The sequence below is a fragment of the Oryctolagus cuniculus genome, chromosome 8 (assembly GCF_964237555.1).
Source record: "Oryctolagus cuniculus chromosome 8, mOryCun1.1, whole genome shotgun sequence".
NCBI lineage: Eukaryota > Metazoa > Chordata > Mammalia > Lagomorpha > Leporidae > Oryctolagus > Oryctolagus cuniculus.
In genome coordinates this window covers 3,657,770-3,665,357 of record NC_091439.1, presented here as the reverse complement: position 1 = coordinate 3,665,357, position 7,588 = coordinate 3,657,770, and positions in this window count along the sequence as shown.

Here is a 7,588-nt window from a genome sequence, read left to right as displayed (position 1 = left end):
GGGGGGAGAATTGAGAGGAAGAATAACATTGGAAGCAGTGCAAAGGGCCACATTATGAGCTTTGACCCCACCATCACAAGTCAGGGGCACCTGGTGGAATTTTCTGGAATTTGGGGATCCCAAAGGAGAGCCCAAAGGGGAGAAGTCCTGTGTTACAACCAAAGAGAAACAACCAGCTTTGAGAGAAAGCTGACCTCCACTCCATTTCTTCCAGGTCTTATAAAGTAGAAATGACGGCATGGCATATGAACCCCGGAGGAACACTCATTCAGCTCCACAGTGCCAACCCGATCTGATATACCAGCAATGTCCAAATGCTATCTCCAAGCCAGACTTTCTCTCCTCACTTTTAGACTGAGACATCCAGTTGCCTTCTTAGCATTCCCATTCATACCTCTCACAAGCATCTCAAACTCAATGTGTTAAAAATCCAATATATAAGAGTGATTCCATGATGGCCAATAGGGAAAAGTGATGCTGAATTTGACCAGGGGAAGATAGCAGAAGAAAAGCAGAGGAAGTACATTCCCAGGGGAAAGATGGAGAGAAGCGTGCAGCAGAAATTCTGCAGAACGAAAACAGATGCTTTGGAATAGCGTGGACAGTACAAACATGTGGTAGCGAGTGGGGACATCACAGCTGACTTCAGCAGATGGGGGCGGGAGGAGACGCAATCTTCTGAGACTAAGGTGAGAGCAGACTGCAGCAGCCCCTGTCACTGGTGATATTGCCTGAGGGAGAACCACACTGACTTTGAGTTCTGCCTGGAGCCCTAGAGGGGCACTGTGAAAGAAAAGCACATTGATTTCTCCCTACACCCACGGCAGGGTGCCTGGCGACCATCAGCAGAAAGCACCATCTGGTAGGGCCTGTGGTGGCTCTCTTGTGTGTGACTAGGAGATTTTATCAGAGGGAAAAATCAGCGTTCCCCACTGACTTTCAGTCTGGCCTGGAGAACTGTCAGGGGGCCGGGCACCCACTTAGGATTGTGCAGCTGTCCCATCTCCCCAACCCTATCACAGTCTCCAGGGCTCAAATTATCAAGGTGGAGCACCCATTGGCAGCTGCTCTGGGAACACCTCTGTTCTCAATGTGGATAGCGCAGGCACGCAGGGCTAAGAGTGAGTCTCCTGAACCCCATGACTGTGGGAGCCTTATGTGCTGAGACTGTGGCAATTCTGTGACTGCACGATAGGGTTCAGGGTACAGCTGGGTCTCTGGGCAATCACTGTGTCTGGCCTCATAGGCTCAGAGCTCCCTGGTAGCCTGGGGTGGGTCACTGAAGAGCGTTCTGTACTCACACTGAGGACCACAAAGATCCTTTGTGTGGCTCATGAACTTGTGTGTGTGTGTGGGGGGGGAGTTGTAGCCACTGTGGGCTAACTCCAGGCATTGATCACCTTGGGAGAGAGGAGGTGAAGCTGTGATTAAGTCAACAGACTTGATCTACCATGCCCAACTTGGGTGTAACCCTGGACATCACCCAACACTTGAGTACTGACCAGAGCTCCCTGGCCAGACCCAGCACACACCTCTGGATATCCATGGAAGAAGCCAGTACTCCACTAAGTCACAGAGGCATAGTTCAAAGATAAAAGTCATCAGAGGAGAAAACCAACAAGTGTTTCCAGAAATACTTAAAAACAACCCCATAGGAATACAAGAAACAAGAATAAGAAAGACAATATATTTTCCATAAAGGAACACAAAACACTTCAATATTAGAATATAAAGACGAAGAGACTGATGAAATGCCTGAAAAGGAATTCAAAAGAATGATCATAAGATTACTCAGAAACACAGAGAAACAAATTCATGAGATAAAGAAATCCAAACATGATATGGATGAAAGTCAAGAAGATACTGAAGATAAATCAAATATTAGAAATGAAGAAATTCAATATGTCAAATAAAAAGTACAATGGAAAGCCTCAACGACAGACTTGGTGAGGCAGAAGAAAGAATATCTGAGCTAGAAGACAAATCCTCAGAAATATTCAGACAAAAACAAAAAAGAAAAGAAAAATTTAGAAAAAAATTGAAAATAGTGTTTGAGATTTATGGGATACTAGCAAATGACCAAACAAATATGTATTAGGAGTTCCTGAAGAAGTGGAAAGAGAGAATTGATTAAAAGGCTTATTCAGTGAAATAATAACAGAAAAATTCCCTAATTTGGAGAAAGAAAGGCATATCTAAGTACAGGAAGCACATAGAAGTCCTGACAGGATCAGAAAAGATCTTCACCATGACACATTATAGTGAAATCTTCAATAATAAAACATAAAGGAAAGATTCTAAAATGTGCACAGGAGAAATGCCAGATTGCCTTCAGAGGCCCTCCAATTAGACTTATAGCTGCTTTTTCATAAAAAAAAAAAACCCTGCAGGCTAGGAGAGAATGCAGAGACATAGTCAAAGTCCTAAAAGAAAGAAACTGTTAACCCAGAATACTGTACCCAGCAAAGCTCTCATTTATGAATGAAGGTGAAATAAAGACCTTATAAAACAAACAGAAATTGAAAGAATTTGTCACCACTTGGCCAGACTTACAAATGATTCTTAAGGGTGTGCTATACACAGAAATAGAGAATGATGGTCATAATTATGAAAGAATGTGAAGTTGGAAAATCTAGTACAAATGAAATCCAAAGCAAACAACAGGAATATTTATGGAAAAATGGTGGGACAAAGTCATTACTTATCAACAATAACCTTGAATGTAAATGGCCCAAATTCTCCAATTTAAAGATATAGATTGATTGAATGGATTAAAAAAAAACAAGACCCATCTATTTGCTGCCTACAAGAAATACACTTCATCAACAAAGAAACATGCAGTCTAAAAGTGAAAAGATGGGAAAAGATATTCCATGCTAACAGAAACCAAAAACAGCTGGTGCAGCCATCCTAATATCAGACAAAATAGATTTTAACACAAAAACTGTTAGAAGAGAAGAAAAAGCACACCATATAATGATTAAGGGATCAATTTAACAGGAAGATATGACTATAATAAATGTATATGCAACCAATGCCACAACACCTGGTTATACAAAACAAATGCTAATGTATCTAAAGGGAGACATAGAATCTAATGCAATAATAGAGGGAGACTTCAATACCCCACTTTCATCAGTGGACAGTTCAACTAAACAGAAAATCAGAAAAGAAACAACAGAGCTAATCTACACTATGGACCAAATGGACCTAATTGATATCTACTGACCATTTCATCCCACACTTTAAGAATACACATTTTTTCACAATACATGGAACTTACTCTATGATAGATCAGATGCTAGGCAATAAAGCAAGTCTCAGCAAATTCAAAACAATTGAAATCATACAATGTATCTTTTCTGACCATAGTGGAATGAAGCTGGAAATGAACAATTTAAGAATGTCTAGGATTGGATTAAGATGGCAGAGTAAGGAGGGAGCTTACTGCTCTAGTCTAGGAGAAGACAGTTTTAAAAAGTGGAGAGAATGCAGTCTCAGGGAAGAGTTAGGGAGAAAACAGCAGAGGAAACTCTATGTAAATTAGAGGGACACTGTGGGCCTACGTAGAGGGCGTGGACACCCACAACTTAGGACCCCAGCAACCAAGAAACTCTGCAGCAGCTTTGGAGTGAAGTGAGACCACTCTTCAGCAGCCCAAGCCACTGGCAATAAAGCTACAGGAAGAGCCTGGAGGGATCCAGCTTGAAGCCCTGTGGGGGGAAGTGTACCTTACAAGATAGAGGAGAAAAAATGGGGGAACATTTCTCTCTCCCTGATCACCCTGCAATGGTGTCCTGTAACAAGCTAATATAAGCAGGTGCCATATTGGACATAGTAAAAACTGCTCTAGTTCGTGTCTGCACCCAGCAACCAGCTGAGCACAGAAATCTGAGTCTGGTGGGGAAAACTGACATGGGGCTGGTTGCTCATTACTATGGGAGATTTGTGTGCCAAGACTGTGAAAACACTGTGGCTGCGTGGGAAGACACAGGGTGTGGCAGGGACTTTGGGCAGTCACTGTGGGCAGCTCCACACGCTCAGGGCTCCTGGTTCCCTGGTGAGGAACATTGCTGTGGAATCTGTGCTTACACTGAGGATTGCATAGATCCTTTGTGTGGTTTTTGTGGCAGAGTGGACAAATATACCCACTGGGGGTAGCACCCAGGCACCGGTCTCCTTTGAGGAGAGGAGGTGAGCTGAGTCTACATCAACAGAGCAGGACAAACCTCCCCTCTGATTAAAAAAAGAGAGAGTTACCGTGCCCAACCTGGGTGCCACCTTGGACACTCCCTTGACCCTGGAGCACTGAACAGAGTTCCCTGGCCACACCTACTACACACCTCTAGGTATTCACTGAAAAAATAGAGTCTCCACTAATTCACAGAGGCATAGTCCAAAGATAAAAGCCAACACAATGAAGAAAGAAAGACGAAACCAATGAGTATCTCCATAAATGCACCAATTCAAGAAACAAGAATAAGGAGCAACATGACGCCCCAAAAGAACACAACACTTGAATACTAGATTGTGAAAATGAAGAAACTAAAGAAATGCCAGAAATGAAACTCAAAAAATTCATCGTAGGATTACTTAAAAGTAATCAGAAGCAAATGCACAAACTAATGAAATCTGTACATGGCATCAACAAAAATTTTCCCACGAAATTGAGATTTTTTTTAAAGATTTATTTTATTTATTTGAAAGACAGTTACAGAGAGGTAGAGATATAGAGAAAGGTCTTCTATTCACTGATTCACTCCCCCAAATGGCTGCAATGGCTAGAATGGAGCTGATCTGAAGCCAGGAGCCAGGAGCTTCTTCTCAGTCTCCCACATGGATGCAGGGTCCAGATTACTTTCAGAGGCAGTCCAGTTAGACTCACAGTGGGCTTCTCATCAGAAACCCTACAGGCTAGGAGAGAATGGTGAGATATATTCCAAGTCTTAAAAGAAAAAAAAAATGATCAACTCACAATACTATACCCCGCAAAGCCTTCATTTATGAATGATGGTGAAATAAAGACCTTCCATAACAAAGAAAAATTGAAAGAATTTGTCACCTCCTGTCCAGCCTTGCAAAATATGCTTAAAGATGTGCTTCACATAGAAACATGGTCATCACTATGAAAGTAAAGGCAGAATATTTCCCAGTAAAAGTACAAAGGAAACCCAAAGTAAACAACAAGAATATTTTTGGAAAAATGTCAGGGTAAAGTCATTACTTATCAACAGTCACCTTGAATGTAAATGGCCTCAACTCTCCAGTTAAAAGATACAGACTGGCTGAATGGATTAAAAAACAAAACCCATCTATTTGATGCCTACAAGAAACACATCTTACCTACAAAGATGCATGCAGAATGAAAGAGAAAGGATGGAAAAAGATATTCCATATTAACAGAAACCCAAAAAGAAATGATGTAGCCATCCTAATATCAGACAAAATAGATTTTAACACAAAAGTGTTAAAAGAGACAACGAAGAGCAAAATGTAATGATTAAGGGATCAATTCAACAGGAATATGTAACTATAAATGTATATGCACCTAATTACAGGGCATTTGGCTATTTAAAGGAAATTTTGAGGGATCTAAAGGGAAACACCGACTCATATACAATAGTAATGGGGGACTTCAATACCCCTCTTTCAGCAATGGAACACAGATTAACTAGTCAGAAAATAAGCAAGGAAATAGCTGAGTTAACTGACATTAAAGACCAAATGTACCTAACAGGTATCTACAGAGCTTTTCATCCTAAAGCCACACAATACACATTCTTCTCACCAGTGCATAGAAATTTCTCTAGGACTGATTACATGCTTGGCCATAAAGCAAGTCTCAGCAAACTCAAAAAGTCAAAATCACACCATGCACTTCTTGGACCACAGTGGAATGAAGCTGTAAATCAGCAAATCAGGAATCTCTAGAACATACACAAACATGTGGAGACTGAACAACACGCTCCTGAATGAACATTGGGTCATTCAAGACATCAAAATAGAAATCAAAATGTTTATGGAAACAAATGGAGACAAAAATACAACATATCAAAACTTATAGGATACAGCAAAAGCAGTATTAAGAGGAAAGTTTATAGCAGTTGGTGCCTATATCAAGAAATTGGAAAGGCACTAAATAAATGAGCTATCAATGCATCTCTAAGACCTAGGACAACAGTAAACCAAATCCAAAACTAGTAGGAGAAAAGAAATAATTAAAATTAGAGAAATTAAAAAATACAAAATATCAGAAAAATTAAGATCTGAGTTTTTGAAAAAATAAACAAAATTAACATACCATTGGCCCAACTAACCAGAAAAAAAGCAAAGAGAAGACCCAAATTAATAAAATTAGAGAAGAAAAAGGAAATATAACTACAGATACCACAGAAATAAAAAGGTTCATCAGAGACTACCAAAACTCAGGAAACCTGGAAGAAATGGATAGATTCCTATATACATATAACCTACCTAAATTGAGCCATGAAGTCATAGAAAACCTAAACAGACCCATAACCAAGACGGAAATTGAACCAGTAATAAAGAACTTCCCAACAAAGAAAAGCCCAGGATCAGACGGATTCACTGCTGAATTCTACCAGACATTTAAAGAACTGGAATTCTTTTCAAGCTATTAAAAACAATTGAAAGGGGGGGAATCTCCCAAATTCTTTCTATGAAGCCAGCATCACCTTAATTCCTAAACCTGAAAAAGATGCAACAGAGAAAGAGGACTGCAGACTAATTTCTCTGATGAACATGGACACAAAAATCAACAAAATTCTAGCCAATCGAATCCAACAACATAAAAAAGATCATTCACCCAGACCAAGTGGGATTTCTGCCTGGTATGTAGGGACAGTTCAGCATTTGCAAATAAATCAATGTGATTCATCACATTAACAAACTGAAGAACAAAAATCATATGATTATCTCAATAGACGCAGAGAAAAGCATTTGATAAAATACAACACCCTTCCATGATGAAAACTTTGAGCAAACTGGGTATAGAAGGAACATTCCTCAACATAATCAAGGCAATTTAGGAAAGTCCATTGCCAGCATCTAATTGAATGAGGGAGAGTTGGAAGCATTCTCACTGAGATTCAGAACCAGACAAGGATCCCCACTCTCACCATTGCTATTCAATAAGTCCTGGAAGTTTTAGCCAGAAACATTAGGCAAGAAAAAGAAATCAAAGGGATTCATACTGGGAAGGAGGAAGTCAGATTATCCCTATTTGCAGATGACATGTTTCTATACATAAGGGATCAAAGACTCCAGTAAGATATTATTGGAACTCACAGAAAAGCTTGGTAAAGTAGCAGAATATAAAATCAACATATTTTGTATACACAGACAATGCCATTGTTGAGAAAAAACTTATAAGATCAATCCCATTCACAATAGCTATAAGAAAAACCAAATGCATTGGAATAAATTAAACCAAGTATATCAAAGACCTCTCAATGAGAATTACAAAACATTCAGGAAAGAAATAGAAGCAGTTAAAAAAAATGGAAAAATCTTCTATGTTCATGGATTGGAAGAATCAATATCATCAAAATGTCCATACTTCCAAAAG